This window comes from Lutra lutra, chromosome 6 (assembly GCF_902655055.1).
Source record: "Lutra lutra chromosome 6, mLutLut1.2, whole genome shotgun sequence".
Lineage (NCBI taxonomy): Eukaryota > Metazoa > Chordata > Mammalia > Carnivora > Mustelidae > Lutra > Lutra lutra.
The window spans coordinates 142,970,191-142,986,385 of NC_062283.1; positions in this window are offsets into that span (position 1 = coordinate 142,970,191).

Here is a 16,195-nt window from a genome sequence, read left to right on the forward strand (position 1 = left end):
CCAGTTAGACTAAATGTTCACAGTGAGATGCCCCTCGTGCTTCAGTTAGGTGCTTACAGGTGAATATTTACTAGGAAAAAAAAAAAAAATCATCCTATACCGAATCTGGTTTGAATCTGGAAGAGCTGAGATGTGCACCGGGATGTGTGGGACCATCCTCATGGCCAGCCTCTAGCTGGGCTGTGGGTCTTCGCTGGATTCTGTCGTTATCCTTGGGGGGTTCCAGGCTTCTGCTCGGAGAGCCTAACCTGGCTGCAGTCATCTTCTGAGCAGCCCCAGTCTCCCTGCCTGGCCCTGCACCATCCGTCCTGCTTGGGAAGGCAGCTCACCGGAGAGAGCAATTTCTTAATGGAAAGATTTTGTTATCAGTTTAGGCCACAGGCCTGAATCTTTGAAACAGCATGACTCAGATGTTTTAGCACTCAGAGAATTAAGGTTTCACATCCCTTGGTTTTATGTGAGGAATCTTACTCTCTTGGGGATGCTGGGATTAAATGAACTGGTGCCAGCTCCCGGGTCATTCCTGCTGTATTTTCCAGCACCTACTATGTGCAAGAAGAAGAGGGAAGCACTCAGATTAAACTTTTAATAAGCAACTACCTCCAAGGAGATTAGCTAGCGTATTGATCTTAGAATCAGAAGAATTAGAGAAAGTTTTGAAGATTTAAGGCAATCCCAATGCTCTATTTTTACAGAGGAGGAAATAAGCCCCTGGACTATGATTCCATTACTTCTCGAATAAAAGAAGAGGTCATTCTCAGACCCAGATCTTGTGACTAAAATAAGGCCGGCCTGTCCTTTTGCTGTTTCCTGACAGTCACGGGGCTCCCACATCACCGGGTCACTGAGGCCTGAGTGGTTTGCAAAGCTGGTCAGAGGCAGCCACCTGCCCCTGAGAGGCAACCCCGCAGGCAGCACACGCTCGCTTGCACGCACCTCATGTAGTCCTCGCCTCTGGTGTTTGTGGAAAGGGCTCCTCTCCCAGATCTGCGGGAAAGAAATATGGGTGCAGGGTGTCCCGGTGCCCTGCTCCAGATCAACGGGCAGTGAATCAAGGACTCCAAGCTGCATGGGCTGGTAGACAGCATTTTTTGCCCCCCATACTTCAGCAGCCTCGCTTTGCATCTCCTTCCATTGTTCCCTTTGTCACATCTCCACGTATTTCCAGCACCCTCATTGGCACCAGATCATGAAACCAAAGAATTTTAGAGATGGATTTCTTTTAGAGACCAACTAGGTCTCTCTTATAGGTGAGGAAACAGGCCCAGTGGCTTACCCCAGGGTCTCCTTGCTAGAGTTGCACACACTCCAGATAGCCCACATTGCCTGAGAAACAAGATGAGCTCCTTCCCCTCCTGCAGACCCTAGCCCATCCATGGTTTGGTATGACATGTTGTCAGCCTGGTTTCCCTAAGCCTCAACAGCCGGCAGGTGTTAATAAGGTCACATTGTCAAGAAAAATGTAATTCCATAAAATACATGAATGAGACACGCATACATATTTGTCTGGGTCACACAGGTTCATGAATCACCCACCCTCTCAAAGTCTGCGCCTCCTTACCCTGGAGTCCTACTAGCTATCTCACCCCTCCCCACCCCTTGTTGGTGCTCACTACGCCAGACATCACTTGAAGATAGCCCTTGCTCCTGACGACAGCTACTCAGACCCTCCCTCACAGTGTTACTTCTCTTAGGGAGAGCTCTCTCTCCTACTCTGCTGGGGTCTTCCTTGTCTGAACTGGTTGCTCCTGGTCTTCAAGGAACAAAAGCTACACTGTGATCCATGCTTGGGAAGACCTCCCCATCTCCCTCTGGGTACCATTTGTCTATCAGGCACTAATGCTGTTTGTATCCTTGTGCATCATTAAGTCTCTGATGAAAACAGTCCCTTAAACCATAGTCTGAAAAATAAATCCATTGGGCTATAATAGAAACCAGTCACAGATATAGAAATTCTCCGCCTCGCTCTTGACCCAGGGAATTCTTAGCTAAAGTGGCTTCCAACATCTCCAGGAAATCAGCTTTGGTGGAGCTCTCACCAAGCTATGGGGCAGGTTTGAATAGATCTAAAGCCAGGTTAGGCATCAGCTAGAACTCCATTATGTACATAACACTAGATCTAACTTGACTTGTCCTCAGCTTTATAAATTATGCAACAGAAGTAAAAGCATAGTTCAGCAAACCTTTTCCAAGAACATTCTGGATATTTTCTCTCTCCTACAAAATTATAGGTAAAAGAGCAAGTCGTGTGAACAAGTTTTTGTTTTTGTTTTTTACTTTATTTTCTTTTAAGTTTTTATTTAAATTCCAGTTAGTTAATATACAGTGTAGGATTAGTTTCATGTGTAAAACTCAACACCCAAAGAACAAATAATCCATGGCACTCCAGGCAAGAGTGGCTCTATCTTGGGCCTAGAAATTTATTTCAACATTAGCCGCATGGCTTTGGGCCAATTAGTTAACATCTCTGTGGATCAGTTTCTTCATCCAAGAAATAGCAAACCATTCCTGGGACCCCAGGAAGAGCTGACCAAGACAATGTGTGTCAGAAATGTAGCAAAGGACTGGTCAATGAGAGTAAACCGCTGGCAAATTTTAGGTGTTAGCATTACTGTTTGTGGCCACCATCACTCTCACTCAAGTATTAGGAAATTCCAGGGAAAGAGAGATCACTGGATACCAGAAATAAAGAAAACTTTACAATTTGACATGGGCCTTAGAGTTAGAGAGGCCTGTATTTGAATATCTATTTGACCACCTAGACAAGTTTACATAAGAAACTCAATTCTTCTGAAACTCAGTTTCTTTACCTGTAAAGTGGGAACAGTAACACCTCCTATGTATGTTTATTATGCTTTTCTCTAAGGAAAACAAAGTTATTGAACTGCCCAATAAGAAGCATACTCTGTGCTCAGGAAACAACCCCATTTTCACTGCATGCTTCCATTTATATATACACCAATGAGAGAAAGTTGCACATATGGTACCAAAACCATAGATACAGCATATTATCATCCTTACTGCAGTCCTAGGCCTTTGTAGACCCTCAGTAAGCAAGAACCAGTATTAAGAATAAAGATGACAAGGGGTGCCTGGGTGGCTCAGTGGGCTAAGCCGCTACCTTCGGCTCAGGTCATGACCTCAGGGTCCTGGGATCGAGCCCCGCATCAGGTTCTCTGCTCAGCGAGGAGCCTGCTTCCCCCCTCTCTTTCTGCCTGCCTCGCTGCCTACTTGTGATCCCTGTCTGTCCAAAAAATAAATAAAATCTTAAAAACAAAAAGAATAAAGATGACTAGATACAAGTATGGCCTCAAAGAATAAGCACAAGTACATGATAAATTAAGTGGTGAGGATAATGCAGGACAAGGGGACAGCATGAGAATCAGCACAGGAGGAGGATTAAGCGTATCAGATATGGGAGAAATTCAGGAGGAGGGCCTGAACCATGAGAGGGACTCCTGGGGGAACAGTGACGGGTAAGATCAGATCAGGTAAAGAAACAAAGGACTGAACCACCAGGATGCAGGCTGAGGCACTAACGGGAGACAGCCATTGTGGGCCCGGAAAGAGAAGAGCTTGATGAAATCCAAGTCATGAAGGAGCAGCCGGGCCAGAATTTGCTCAATGGCTGGAGCTAGGAGAAACTTGAAGGTGCAATCCTCGACACCTAGGGATAGTAGATTAATAAAATTCTGAACACTTCCAGCACGTACAGCTCCACTCTCCATTTCCAACCTAATTGGATCTCACGTAGATACCCACTTCCCCCATTACTACCCGCCACTATTCCAAGATTCAAGGGATTTGTATGTATGGATTCCATAAGGATTCTAGTCACTCACCTTCTACTGATTTTTAGCTTAAAACACAGTAGAAAATTATTGACATTATTTCCTTGAAAACCCTTCCCTGCCTGTACATGTCTGTGTCAATAATTGTCATGTTGGCAATTGGAAATGGGCCTTTGGCAGCTCGCCTAGGAATGTCAAATAGTCTCCATTAGGTTTGAAAGCTCTGAGTTTCAGTAATGGGTTGATACTCTACCTGATATGATTGTACAAAATTACATAATTGATTTCTGGGACACTGCACCACACAAATTTTATAGGTTTCTTTTATTTTGTGCCTCAAAAGGCAAGTGTGCTTTCGTTCATTTTCCTGAGTAAGAGGATTTCAAGTCTTGCTCCTGGCTGGTCCAGATTAAACTCGGGTACTTTATAAGGCTCTATACCTTTTTTCTCAGTTATTTTACACATCAAAGCCTGTGGTTTTCCATTTGCTTCTAGGAGTTAGAAACTAAAAAGCAGGTCTGAGACCGACTGTAGTTGCACAAAATATATCATTCCTAGAGCTAAAGAAGTAATGAACACTTCTTAATTGTTGCAGTATTTTTAAGGTTTACTTCAGCTTTACGATTGTTACAAATGTAGTATTTGTTACATATCTTTACAGCATATATGGTTAGAGCAGGCATTCTCTTGTTTAAAAAACTAGTTATTTCTAACCTCAAGAAAGCCTATGGTCAGGGAACAATGACAAGGTAAGAAAGAATTGGCTGCCACATGGATCTATTCTATCTGTGTCGATGGATACAAGGACTAATGGGGCTCCCATTCAGGCATGACTGCACTGTCTGGACCAAAGCAGAGAAGAAAAGCTGAACTGGCCACATTTGATGACACTGGGCAATGGTCTCTAATATTTAAACAAAAGCCATGACAAATTCAATGCTGAGAGGGGAAAAAAGGAGGCATTACGCTAAGTAGGAGCTGGGGGCACCGTGAATACATTTCAAAAATAACATCTTATATGAAGAGGGAGAGAAATATTATGAAATGCAGAAAGCATATAATAAGAATAATGAAATTCCTAAAGCATGTTGAAAGGCAAGAGGAATTGAATTCAAAAACGAAACTTCTGAATGAAAATTATTTCATTTGTTTAATTAGGCTCACAAACTGAATGCTGAACTGAGTCACAATTAACCCATATTCAAATATCCTGATTCTCAGGCATGATTTTCATACTGAAGGATTTAAGAAAACTCCTTTCTTCTCCCTGAGAAATGCATTCATTTTAGATGGGAACTTCTCAAAATTGCCATCAACAGACAATCCCCAAAATTATTTCCAAGGAAGAAAAGTACAACTTGAAAAATACTGCATAATCAGAACTTAATATTATACCTTATTATATACCATAACCACATGCACACAGGAAATCTCTTACAAAGATGTAACACAATCTTCACTCTGGTGTTGAAGGGAATCTTGATATGATCATCCCCAAAGCCCCATAACAGATATGGTTTTACTATTCACACTTGTGACATTATCAGAAGTGTCACATTATTTTCTTAAATGAAAATCAATTGAAATTAAGTTTCTTTCGAGATTTTCACAACTTGCTCAGAAATACTTGGGACATACTCTGAGGTGTTACAAAACCAGCGTTCATTCACCTTTTGTGCTTATTTCAGTCAATACAAATAGATTATTTTATGCGGGACACATTTGGGTAGGCAATAAGGACAGACAAATTACAAACTCCTAAAAGTCGCCACCAACGTAGAGCAGAGAAACAAATACCACGCTTTTGTTCTGAAAGGCAAGAAAGATCTCCCCAAACCTCTCAATAAATTTTAAATAGATAAAAGATAATAGAAAAACAAAAATCGTTGGAAGAATTCAGCTCTTAGGCAAAGACCAAGTCACCGGTAATCTCTCTTTTACCCAATTTCATAAACTTTAGAAAAGAAATTCCTCTTAAAACACTTCCGTTTGAGTAATTTTTCAATTTGGTTTGAGACTAGAAATCTTTCCCTGATCTATTTGCCTCGGATGGCCATTTTTTTAATCAGATATTTTCGCTTTCTTTGGCAGGTGTCTGAAATTCAAATGTAGTTTTGACAGTTGAATCCATTTAGTAGCTAGTAGTTCTCAACCACACCCAGTTCTCTTGTCATTCCAGGCACACAGAAGACCTAACTTCCTGACCTCCTCGTGGGGTGCTGAGAAAGTGGGTCTATGCCTGGTTCAGACCAATGTGTGGCACCTCCGTGTAGCAGCATTTAACTGTGCTAGACATGGCCAGCTTTCCCTTTTCAAAATGATGCCATATTCTCTCCAGTGACTGATCTTTTAGCTTGGGTCCTGGAAAGAGAACAGCATGGAGCAGAGCTCCCACCTGACCTTGCAAGACATTAACTTTTGTCATAATAAGCTACTGAAATTCCGGGGCTATTTGTTATGTTGGCATAACTAAGCCTATCCTGATGTATACCTTCTTTTACCTTCACTCTTGAAATGCTCTTGGGTTTTCTATCTGAGAAGAAATGAGAAGTTGAAAATGAAAGCCTCCACTGGGTTTGGGGAGCCTCTGCAGAAGTGAACTTTTTGTCTGTTTCAAAGAAGAGAGATGATGCCTCAAATCCAGAGTATATGGAGTTTTATTGATTATCCTACCAGGAAATGGAAGATTTTCTTTTCTCCTTCTTAGAGTGGTTAATTCTCTCCAGCTACCTACACAGCTCTTTGAGGCAGATGTCTGAGGTTGGATGAGGTTGGATCATGAGATAGACCTGGAAGGAGGAACACAAAGGGGTGCTTTCGGGCCCTGAGGAGCCAACACCAGGAATGATGGACGGGTCAGCTCATGAGCTCTATCTCCTATTACACTTTAGGTTATTTCCTTGTAGTAGTGCTGGACACTGGATCCGCTTTCCACTATGAAAGTCACCAAATTCCCTGCTTCTGTCTTCCAACTCACCATAGACAGTTACATCCGACGGGCTCTTCTTCGAATACACCTGTTCTTCCAGTCTTTTGAAGCCCCTCAGTTATCCTGTGCCAGATACAGACACACACTGCTGAGTTCTAGCTGTGAAGCAGCTCACCCCAAATGGCTTTCTCAACACACTGGCAGAAGGAGACTCGAACTCAACACAGCTGGGTGCTGAACACCCCCAAAAACCTTACTCATTACTCCCCTGTTGGACAGGGTTGGAAACCACGGTTGCATAAACCTTTCCTCTCCAATCACTAGGGAAACTAATTATAATAGTTAGTTGTTTATTATGTTATTATATAACATTATATATTATGTATAATATTTACTAGTATTGTTATTGAGCATATAGAAGCAATTTCTGAGCACTGAACTCATTTTTTTTTTAGATTTTATTTATTTGACAAACAGAGATCACAAGTAGGCAGAGAGGCAGGCAGAGAGAGAGGAGGAAACAGGCTCCCCACTGAGCAGAGAACCCGACTCGGGGCTCGATTCCAGGACCCTGGGATCATGACCTAAGCCAAAGGCAGAGGCTTTAACCCACTGAGGCACCCAGGCACCCCAGCACTGAACTCATTTAATTCTCATACTAATCCTATGAAGTAAATACTGATATTATTCTCATTTTATAAACATATCCCACACCCCACAGGAGTAAGTGGCAGACCAAAAATTGGAACCTGAGTCTATCAAAGTCTAAAAACCTTCTTTCTCAAAACAGAATCCAAACTCCTGACTTTAAGCATAACTTCTTTGTTTTCTATTAAAACACAGCCACACCCAGGAGAGGTTTCACACTAGGAAAATGTGCCCTATTCTTTCAGTGGAGACTGGCCTGATGCTTACCTATCTTACGTCTGAATAAGGACATGAGGAGACCACCCTCCTAGCGCCCCCTCCCAAACATAGGGTGGGCCTGTGAGACCAAGTTCTAGCCACTGGACTGTGAGCCCTGTCCAGGCCTGGCCAGGAAACACCTTGTACTCTTGTCCACATTGGTTCTACTCCTTCTTCTGCAGCCACGGAGGCCACATATTTAAGAGGGTGGCATCTCAGGTTAGAAGAGGCAGGATTTCCCAGCTAACTCTTCAAGGAACTTCCCAGGAGCATGCCCAACCTATACCAACCTGTGACAGGAAAAAGAAATAAAGCTTGATTTTGGTAAGCCACTAAGATTTCAAGGTTGCTCTTTGAGCAACTTGTGTTCCTTATCATGATAAATATATTCTCCTGTGGTAATAAAAGGGGGGAAAAACCCATGAGTGGCTTACTTATAGTTCAATTTCTCAAATTCAGCACAAATGTTTCAAATCTCAGCCTCACCAAAACGTGTAAGTTGAGCAGCCACTGAGCCAAGATTCTCAGTTAACTTGACAAAACAAATCCAACAAAAACTCACAATATATCCAAGGACCTCACCCCTAATAAACTGTTCCTTCCGGATTATTTCTGAGATTATCAGTTTATGCATGTCATCTGACCTTCCCTGACTGCTTTGAGTTCTATCCTAGAGAATCATTTTAGAAAATCCCCTTTTAAAATTCTCCTAAAACCACCACATGTGGGAGTGGGTGAGTCATGCCCGTTTATTTCAACGGCTCACGGGAGACAGAGGTTGAAGATGCTGTTCCAGTTAATCAACTACAACCCATATGGGGCTGTTTTAATCAGTGCTTCAAGATGCACCTGGAAATAATTACCTCTCATAGGTAACAATAGCAAGACCGTCAAAAGGGTTACTGGACTGTTACAAATGGCACATTTATAGTGTATCACCTGAGGTCTCAGGTGTCCCACAAGCAAGGGCCAGTAGCACATTCCAAAAGCAAATAAATGCTTTTTTTGTTGTTGTTCTCTTCATTCTAGTGATCACTGTATAAAAGTGGGATTACCAGAGCATGGCGGTCAGTGAGACTGAGATTCACGCTGGATGACGGCTGAGGATATTCCATACTCACAGGATAAATTTGTCATACAGATGTTCATCCATTTGAAATATTTTTAAAGAAAGTTTGGCAAAATGCAAGGCTGGGATGTGACAGCTCTATGACAGATCTATCAAATAAAAAAGATAACAGTGGAAACTCTACGTCACTTATGGCACAAAAATTAGCAACAGGCTGAGTGATCTGAAGACTCAATTCAGGGTTTGATGTTCTCATATTTTTAAGTTATTGAGCGAATATTGAGATTTATTTTTTTCTCTTATAATAGGGTACCCAGAGACAGAGAGAGAAAAACCTTCCAATAAGAATACTTGTAAATAAAGAGTGACATTTCAGCCTGGATGAATTGTACATGCAGCAGTATGCCAGAAACTAGGAGAACAAAATTGTGTATATGCTGGCACTGCTCCAGTGACACCTCATCTCAGGAACTTTGTAAAAGAGGCAGTACGGTTGCTCACATGCAGAATTCCCTTATTTAAAAGATGGTACTTTGTGGGAGAAGGGCACCTGGGTGGTTCAGTTGGTTAAGTGTCTGACTCTTGGTTTCAGCTCAGGTCATGATCTCAGGGTCGTGAGATTGAGCCCTACATTGGGCTCCATGCTGGGCATGCAGCCTGCTTAGTATTCTCTCTCTCTCTCCCTTTCCTCCCCCTGAACTTGCATGCTCTCTCTTTCTAAAGGGGGAAAAAGAAAGAAAGAAATGAAAGAAAGAAGAAAGAAAGATGAAAGAAAGAAAGAAAGAAAGAAAGAGAGAAAGAAAGAAAGAAAGAAAGAAAGAAAATATGCTTCTCTAAATAAATCTAATTAAAAAAAAAAAGGATGATACTTTGGTTTAAAAGGTTCTTTCTCAAAGAGTGCTCCAAGGATGCTATAAAAGAGAGTTGCCTTGGGTCTTACATAAAAATCAGATTCCTTAATCTCATCCCAGATCTAATAGGGCCTTGGCAAAAAAGATTTTAACAAATCACCAGGAGACTCTGGGAGAACCCCTGGGGGAGACAGATCACTTGTGAGAGATCAAGTAGGAAAACCATAATGCATCACAGACAGAAAGCATTTTTCCACACGAGAACCCAGAGAAATTAAACTCCAATACAAGTGGTATATTTTTAAAATTGAGATTTTAAAGATCAGAATAAATAGGAAGTCATTAAATGTGTCTATCTAAATAAAACAGAAATAGATGAAAGGGTATTATGAGAAAATCATCCTGCTTCCAATAGAGATAAATTTGATGTTTAACTCTTTTACTCTACTAAATAAAGATCTTAAAATTTATATAGATAATAACTAGAGAGATAGACAGATATTACAGTCGCCACTGTGATTAGCAAACAGCTAAAGAGAATACCTTTTATTCTTTATTTTATAATCTTCCCACTGTTAGCTTCCTTCTGTTTTTAACAACAAAGACTCCATACCAGTCAAAGGGGAAAGATTTTGAAGTAGCTATTAGAGAGACAGTTTTTCCCAAAAAACAGCCAGCACAATTCATCCTTCACATATCAGAATTGCTCAGTGGGAGGTTAAATTCTGTAGAGCTGTTTGGTCAAGATTTAATATTACAACTTCCATTTATAGCTCAGTGTCCCAATCTACTGCATTCAAGGTACTGGGTACCTAGTCCCTCCACAATTGTTCAAAATCGGGTCCCAAGTGTCACTGGAAATAGATGTCACTTGAGCAATGAAAACCATATTTTCAAAGGAAAAAGATAAGCTGCCTCGCACTTTTTAGACCACAGGGAAGTTTCAACACATCCGAACAAGAGTGTTAAGTGTAAGTGCAAGGCAGAAACCCACAAATGAAAATACTGTAGGAAACTTGGTTATCTGTACATGGAACAGATTTCAGCAGTTTAATACAGTTCGTGATGACAACTGTCACATACCAAACTGTCTCTATGACATTCTAAGGTACAGTTGAGAGAAACATAAAACACATTAGTATAAAAATGAGCATATGATAAGGCGCCTGCGTAGCTCAGTCAGTTGAGCATCCGAGTCTTGGTTTTGGCTTGGGTCATGATTTCAGGGTCCTGAGATCAAGCCCCATGTCAGGCTCCAGGCTCACTGTGGTCTGTTTGAGATTCTCTCCCTCTGCCCTTCCTCCCACTTATCCTCTCTTTTTCTCTCTCTAAAGTAAATAAATAAGTCTTAAAAATAAGTGAGCATGTGGTACCCCATGAAAGTGACCAAAAAAAAAAAAAAAAGAGGAAGGAAGGAAGGGATGGAGGGAGGGAGGGAGAAAGAAAGGAAGGAAGGAAGGGAGGGAGGAAGGGAAGAAGGGAGGAAGGAAGGAACCACATCATCCAGCTGTAAGTACATGAGGGCAGACACATCTATTTTCACTACTCATGGAATCCCCAGTGCCTTGTACACTCCTTGTCTCTTGTAGGTATACATACATATGTGCATACAATTTGAAATGACAGAAAATGAAAAATTGGTACAAATAAAATGGGTTTTCCTAAAACTATCAAAAGAAATTCCAAAGTATAACCTCTCTTCCCATGGAGGCTTACCAGTATACTTCCTAAGTAACTCGAAATTTTCTACCTTTCCCTACCTCTGCCCCACTGACCTTAACCTCAACCACCATCAGCTCTTTCCTAGATAACTATGAGAAACTTTTAAAGACATACTCTGCATTGACTTGAGCCCTTCTTCAATCTTCTGTTCATAGTTCAACCACAGCCATCTTTTTAAAATGTAAATCATACTCACATGCACACACACCACACAAGCCAGATTAAACCATTTTGAAGATTCTCATTGGTCTTAGAATCAGGAAGAAAATCCTTAATGTGGCTACCAAGATGGCCTGGCTCCTATCCATCTCCACATGGTCATCCCACAGCATCCTCTGGCCACCCAGACTGCCCTTGGTTCCTCTAATATGCCATGCCCTCCAACACAGGGCTTTGGCACTCACTGTGCCCCTCCCTAGAGTGCGAGCTCCCCTCCATCTTTCCTTGGCCTTCCATTTTTTTGGTAATAACAATGCTTTCAGATCTCAGCGCCCGTATGTCTTCCTCAAGGAAGCCTTTGTGGGCATCCATGTCTAGATCACATCCTCTACACTCAATCTCAAATCACCATGGACCTCTTCCTTATGGCACTTATGAGAGTCATTATTTATGTTCACTTATGTGATTCTTGAATTAAAATCTCTTCTTTACTACAGTGAATGGTCTATTAAGGTAAATTTTGTTTTTGAGTTGTACTACCAGTGTATCCCCATCATCTAGCTAAGTGCTTAGCATTATAGTAGGTTCTCAATAAATATTTACTAAATCCATAAATTAATTAGGGGATCAATGATTCAAGAGTATCCCCTCTATCTGTTGGTTCCACATTCCTAGCCCCAGGTCTGTTGCAGTTTTTTGTAAACTGTGGAAGGGGTTTCCTCTTACTTGTCTGACAAATGCATATTTAAATAATTTCACCAGGGGCGCCTGGGTGGCTCAGTGGGTTAAAGCCTCTGCCTTCGGCTCAAGTCATGATCCCAGAGTCCTGGGATAGAGCCCCGCATTGGGCTCTCTGATCAGCAGGGAGCCTGCTCCCTCCTGCCCCCCGCCACCTATCTGCCTACTTGTGATCTCTGTCTGTCAAATACATAAATAAAATCTTTTTTAAAAAAAATAAATTAAATAAATAAATAAATAAATAATTTCACCAAGTTAGTAATGATAGACAAAAGGACAGATCCAGATAATCTGTTGGAACGAGAAGTCCAAAGCATTCCCTAGCAAAGGGGTCAGATTAAGGAATTTACAATAACCACATCCACAACATTTTTAGGTCCCTAGGAAGCTTCTTGAGTATTTAGACTGAAGCAGCTGGTTCTGGAATGGCTATCATGGTGTCTGATTCCATCAAGTTCAGAAAATAAAGTGTAGCATTACAAGGCAGAGAGCATGCCATCAATGGAAACAACTGGTATTTTCATGGGGTTATAACAAGAAAACTCACTGCTGAGACCCAACTAACCAGCTGAATGCTCACATGCACACAAAGTTTCCAAAGGCTTCTTTTTTCCTCTTGTTTTTAGTAAAATGTTCTTTCTTCCTGTCCTGATCCCAGCCATGTGATATCCACCAGACTATTTTGATCTGTTAGAAGTACCTCTGCAGATATTTTTTAACTTCCAAAAATCCATCAAAATATTTATCTTTAATAAATGTTTAATAAATAATAAAAGTTAAAATATACATGTATACACACATACAGAGGATTTTGGAGTTTGCTTTGTACAACAACTTTGAAAGTTAAATAAGTTGGTGTCATTATTATCACAATCATATACATGAGAAAACCAGAAGTTCAGCTGTCTAGCTGCTAAGTGGTTCAAGTGGGATTCAGATTTATGTCAATTTCCCATGGCCACCACCATCCCCACCTCCCCATGAAAAAGGAAAAAAAAGTGCCGATCAGGTTTTCCAATACGTTGTATTAAGTATTTTAGACCTAATCTAAGATGTATAAAAGTGATCAATTTCACACCACCAGATTTTTTCATTTAAGATTTCATAAAACTTTCCTGGAAGAAATCTTTAAGCAGGGTATAGAATTTTATTCCACACTGAGACAAAGGATGAAATGTCTTCAGAGTTCTAAGCACGTTCCTTGCTATTTCACTCACACAGAGGTCTGCTCTTAATTTTTTTCTTTTCTGTTCCATTCAAAAAGCAATTCCACTACCAACCTGAGGTTAGCTACATTAATCTAATGTCAACTCCATTATTGTTAATTATTTTATGGTGGCTATATTTTAACAGAAGGGGTACAAAGATCCCTCATGTCATTTGATAGCCCACCAAGAATTATATTGAAATAACTACATTGATTTCCAGATCTCAGCAAGCAACTAGGACATAATTAAACTTTTATCTCTGCAAATTTTGCTGTCTTTTTTTTTTTTTAACCTGGTTACCTATTGTTCAGTAGACTAATCTTATTTTGCTTCTCAGGTGGGCCTAAAATTTCATTCAATGCTTAAGAAATAAATTAAAAATGAAAGACATGCAATATCTGGACATTTCTCAAATAAAAATTTCCATTGGCATATTTTCTCTGGGTTCATTTTTTCCCCCCTGTTTCTTATTTGACTTTAATAAAGCTATACTCTATTGAAGTTAAATAAAAGCGTTCCTCTGAGCACTTGGAGTTAAATTAAAATAGCTATAAAACTGAAGAAGCAGCCATTTAAAGATTCTACTTGACCTACCTTAGAAGAAATAACCTGTAGCTATAGAAAAAGTAGGTTCTACTGGGACCCGCTCTGCAAAACCGGCTCTGAGTTCCCAGGTCTCTCCCTCCTGGAGTACATCTGTCATCTCTTTGCTCCCTCCTCACCCCAAACAGTAGACCTTAAACTTTATGAGAAGGAAACTTTCTCTAGACTTCCGGAAATTTTTTCTTCCATTAAAATAAAAAAAGAAAAGAAAAAGCAAGTGAAGGAGTAGCATGGTGAAGTAGAAAGAAAGAAAAAAACCCACCAGACTGCACATACTCTTGAATTCATCGTCCCCTTACTTATCTATGTCACACTGGAGAAGCCACTTTGTGCTCTGTGACTCGGTTTCCTTCTCTGAAAATCAAAGGAGATAAATGTGAGGCCGGTCCAGAACTGGGCACTTATTGCCCATGCAAAATGTGCTCGAAATTAAAATTTATGCAAAAAATTCACAAGAAACAAAATATCAAATGCTTAAATAAAAACAGGCTGAATGTTACTGATTTTTCTGGTCTTGACATAGCTCTGTTCCTGACCAGATCCTCTCTAAACACCATCTGCCTCACACATTCTGTGACTGGGCTTCTAGTCTTCGCAGGGACATGGCTACCTTCCAGTCCCTGAGACCTGGGCAGGGAGGTTCAGCCAATACAGACCCTTAGGGGCGTTTCAGGGTGACCGGTGAGAGTGACTGGTGCCTTCCTTCTAATTTTCCTCCTGTTATTCCAGGGAGACGGTGACTTCATGTGGCTTCACATCAGGACTCTGCATTGTGATCAAGATTGAAATCATAATCTCATTTCCCTAAGAGCTTTGGGAAGACCCAGACTTCCAGCAAGCCGCCTCCGGGCGCTACCCTGCACCCTGACTCGCACTGACTTGATTAAGCTTCAGCTTCAGACTGAAGAACGCACGGGGGATGCTTTCAAAAATTCTGAAAAGCTGTCCTCTCCTTACCCTTGCTCATCCAGCCTCATTCCCACTCACTGCTCTGCGAAGGGTGACATAGCATGGAAGGGGAATGAAGCAAAAATAAGTCCTGACCTTTGACGGCAAAGCTCCTGATTCCCCAAGAGTAGAGCAAAGGTCCTACTTTTGTTCCTGAGCACTACTGGGGGGGAGGGGAGTATAAAATGCCAGGATAGGGACCACTGTGACAAGACTAAAGGAGGTAAAGCAATGCCATAGATACCCCCAAGCCCCAAAAGGGTAAAAGAAAGTGGTAAAATGTCTTAGAATGCCCTGAGGCTGGCAAGGGAGCCATAAAATGACCTGCATGCTCCTGTAAGTGCAAGGGGTCTCAGATCTGGAAATGCTGCGTTATTTGCAAACATAGAGCAGGCTGTATCCCTTTCCCAAGGAAGTTAGTGGCCTGTGCTCTCTTTCTCCCCCAAGTCCTCCCCTTCAAACCCTGTCTACCCCATCCCGTACAAAACAGGATCCTGCGGCTATCCATCTATTCATTTATGTTTTGGAGGCTAGTCTGGATGAAGGTGAGAATTTGAAAGTCCCATCAAGGATGCTGAGCTCCCCAGGGCCGGCTGTACTCTAACAGAGGCCGGTTTCATAAATCTGAAGATGTCACCTTTTTTTCTGAAACTATAGTTACTTAGATAATTTGATCTGCTCCCTCTTGCTCCAGTATCGCTTATGCCTTGTGATTTATAAGGGCTTCAATATTCTTCTTTCATATTTAAAAACCCTTATGCAAATTCTGCCAGCAGCACAGCAAACTAAAGTTTTTGCATTAATGCTTCGTATTATTCACATACAAAAATTCCATTTAAATCTCATTAAGCTTGTGACATAAATCCAAACAAACTAGAAAATGCCCCGTTAAGGTGGAAAAGTGACATATGTCTTCCAGTCCCCTGGCAGAACAGTGCCGAATGAAAAAAATGATAAAAGTGCTCCCCGTTTGGGACAATATACCAATGGACACATATGTTACGTTTCTGCCTCTAACTGCTCACAGCCTTCCTGCCTTTATCTCAATAGCATTTAAATGAAGTATTTGTCAGCAACTATTTCTGGTAATGTGACGTATGTGATTCAGTAAGGCGGTGAGCGGAGTTTCTGGAAACATAACAGTATCCTGGGAAAATCATAAAAAGCCTGTCTGCTAACGGCATTTTTTTGATTTCCCTCTAGGCATTTCTTGGGGTTCGAGATATGATTTATCTGTCATGTAGTATTAACAATATACCTTTCAGGGACTT